The sequence below is a fragment of the Mandrillus leucophaeus genome, unplaced genomic scaffold (assembly GCF_000951045.1).
Source record: "Mandrillus leucophaeus isolate KB7577 unplaced genomic scaffold, Mleu.le_1.0 Scaffold497, whole genome shotgun sequence".
NCBI lineage: Eukaryota > Metazoa > Chordata > Mammalia > Primates > Cercopithecidae > Mandrillus > Mandrillus leucophaeus.
The window spans coordinates 1,260,211-1,263,623 of record NW_012105331.1 but is presented as its reverse complement, the minus strand read 5'-3'; the positions used below and the strand labels follow the sequence as shown (position 1 = coordinate 1,263,623).

Here is a 3,413-nt window from a genome sequence, read left to right as displayed (position 1 = left end):
GCTCACTGTGCAACCTCCGCCTCCCAGGTTCAAGCAATTCTCCTGCCTCAGCCTCCCGAGCGGCTGGGACTACAGGCGCACACCACCATGCCCAGCTAGTTTTTGTATTTTTAGTAGAGATGGGGTTTCACCATGTTGGCCAGGATGGTCTTGATCTCCTGACCCTGTGATCTGTCCGCCTTGACCTCCCAAAATGCTGGGATTACAGGCATGAGCCACCGCACCTGGCCTCCCCTTACCTACTTTTATTCCTTTTCATTTTACTCATTACCACCTAATATCACATATTTATTTACTATGAGTCCCTCCCCACAAACGTCAGCTCCAAGAAAACAGGGACTTTGTCTTCGTTTTGTTCATTACTCTAACACCAGAGATTAGAACAGTGCCGGCCGCAGGGCAAACATCCCTGAGTAGGCTCTGACAGGCAAGGAAAAGGAAGAATGCACGGAGTTGTGCTTAAGCAAGGTATATTACAGAGGAAACCCCAGCTTAATAATGTCAAACAGTAAGGAATAAGGCTGAAAAAGAATATAAAAAGGTTGGAAAGTCAGAAGTAGAATTTGGACTTTATCTTGTAAACAACTGGGAGCCATTCAAATTTTTGAGCAAATGGTGACCCTTTCAAACATTTATTCAGCACAGGTTCAATTCACTTCGTTTGACAGAATAGACAGTGCAAAGGTCAACAGCACATGTTCTCCCCTTAGGCTTATATGTTTAGTAATGGGTTCAAAAATTTTTCAGGAAAATCATTCTGGCAGCCATATGCAAAACGGATTCAAGGAAGGAAAATCTAAAGTTTAAAGGAAGTAAATAATAGGCAAAAAAAAAGAAAGCAAAAGTATGCATCGCAGACTACTTCAAGATTTAAGTATGACAAAATTAAGAGAAATGCTGAAAGCAGGTGGGAGGCTGAATAATAATAAATCTAAAAGTGATGGAAATTCCTTGAGTTTTCCAACAGAAATATCCAGTAAACTATTAGAGCAACAAACACGGATGGGACACACATTTGGGAGCCATCAGCATATAAAACATCTGAGAGGGGAATAGATAATCAAGTACTGATGAGACTAACAGTGCTAAGAGGCTCATGAAACAACAAAGAAAACAGAAAAGCAGTAGTCAGAAGGGAAAACCAGGATGGCAAATTAACACAAAGGGCAAGGAAAGAACATTAAGAAGCCTCGGTGGAAACAGTAACACATATATACTAGCTGAAGAGAGTCAGGATGAAGCCGTTATTATTGACAAAAAAGATGTCCTCTGAAGCAACAATCTGAATTATGATATTCCAAAACTGTGTAATTTAGGAAAGTAGTAAAAGAACTCTGGAGTTGAATAGCCTGGACAACACAGTGAGACTTTGTCTCTACCAGAAAAATACAAAAATTAGCCAGGCATGGTGGCACATGCCTGCAGTCCCAGCTACTCAGGAAACTGAGGTAGGAGGATCACCTGAGCCCAGGGAGGTCAAGGCTGCAGTGAGCTGCAATTGTACTCCAGCCTGGGCAACACAGTGTGACCTTGTCTCAAAAAAATAAGTAAGAACTCAGGGCAACAACGGTAAGTCAATTCTTAAAATTTTTGAAAATAAAGAAGAGAAATGCAGCAGATAGAACAGTAGCAGCAGTTCATCAAAATTGATTCTTTTTCCTCCCAAAGTACAGAAGTCCGTACATATTTGAAGATAGCGAAGAAAAAACATTGCAAATAATGATCAAGGCCAGGCGCAGTGGCTCACGCCTGTAATCCCAGCACTTTGGGAGGCCAAGGCAGGTAGATCACATGAGGTCAAGAGCTGTCTCTTATACACATCTAGATGTGTATAAGAGACAGGCTAAACCCCGTCTCTACTAAATATAAAAAAGTTAGCTGGGTGTGGTGGCGGGCACTTGTAACTGCAGCTATGTGGGAGAATCACTTGAACTCAGGAGGCAGAGGTTACAGTGAACCAAGATCACGCCACTGCACTCCACCCTGGGTGACAAGAGTAAAACTCCATCTCACAAAAAAAAAAAGAATCACTACTATAGTAAACCACCATAGTAAAAGTATCTTATCCCTCAAGTGTAATGAGACATAAACAAGCTAATTGGGTTATAGGAATGCTCAAGCCTCATTCAGAAAAAAAAGATTCTATATTATATAATATAATCACAGCATTAGTGGGTTTAAAATATTCTTAAAAATAGAATCACAGTCAGGACCAACAAGAGTAGTTTTTTAAAGTTTCAGTTTTGTTTTGTTTTGTTTTTTTCTCTTGAGACAGAATCTTGCTCTGTCACCCAGGCTGCAGTACAGAAAATAGAAAAAAACTTAGCCGGGCGTGGTGGCACACGCCTGTAGTCCCAGCTACTCGGGAGGCTGAGGCAGGAGAATCGCTTGAATCCAGTAGGCAGAGGTTGCAGTGAGCCGAGATCGTGCCACTGCACTCCAGCCTGGGCAACAGAGTAAGACTCCGGCTCAAAAAAAAAAAAAAAAACAATCAAAGTGACCAGAGAGGTAGTTAACTGTGGCAGCAGGATTCTTCTTCTATTCAATTTACAAAATAAGATGAAAGAACAGTGATTTGTCATGGTTACAATGACAAAAAAAATGTGCAAGCTTGTATCCTGTTTTCCTTTTTCACTTAAATAGAAGTAAATGGCATCTATTAAGAGTTAAAGAGGAAGAAGGAATATAAGACAACAGAAAAATGCAATTAATAAGATGATTGCCAAGAAGTAGGAAGGGCCTATTTGGAATTGTTCAGCATAAATTTATAGTGGCCAAGAAATCTTCATAATTACTCACCTTCCTCCACAAATATGCTGTGACCTGTGAGGGAAAACAGAAGAAATCGATGGTGGAAAAATCTGACAATATGCGTCCAGTAAAATATAAAATAAGTGACCGATGTCAAAGTGCAGACTGTATCTAGTGCATACAGGAGTAAGTTAAATGTCTTAGACTGGGTTGCTGTAACAAAATACCATGAACTGGGTAGCTTACTAAACAACAGAAAATGATTTTCTTTTTTTTTTTTTTTTTGTAGAGATGGGATCTATGTTGCCTAGGCTGGTTTCAAGCAATCCTCCCACCTCAGCCTCCTCAAAGTGCCAGGATTACAGGTAGGAACCACCACACCCAGCCCAGAAAACCATTTTTAATAGTTCTGGAGGCTGAGAAGCCCAAGATAAGGCACTGGCAGATTCAGTATCTGGTAAGGGCCAGCTTCTAGACAGCAGTCTTTTTGCTGTAACCTCATGTGAAAGAAAGAGTTAACAAGCTGTCTGGAGTCTCTTTTTTTTTTTTTTTTTTTTTTGACAGAGTGTCTCATTCTGTCACCCAGGCTGGAGAGCAGTGGCGTGATCTCTGCTCACTGCAACCTCCACTCCCCAGGTTCAAGCGATTCTCCTGCCTCAGCC

The 3,413-nt window shown here is 41.0% G+C and overlaps 1 protein-coding gene across 6 annotated transcripts in view; it reads right to left on the bottom strand.

Annotated features, from left to right (window-relative positions):
- The window catches only part of GABPB1 (GA binding protein transcription factor, beta subunit 1), a 97,580-nt gene that overhangs the window by 86,726 nt on the left and 7,441 nt on the right, over nt 1–3,413 (bottom strand). For 3 of the 6 annotated variants that reach the window (XM_011995764.1, XM_011995762.1, XM_011995765.1), the window contains exon 2: nt 2,800–2,823. The exons of the other annotated variants lie outside the window; for them this stretch is intronic. The gene's annotated coding sequence lies outside the window, so the exon portion shown is untranslated. The remainder of the gene's footprint in view (nt 1–2,799; nt 2,824–3,413) is intronic. 6 annotated transcript variants of the gene reach the window in all.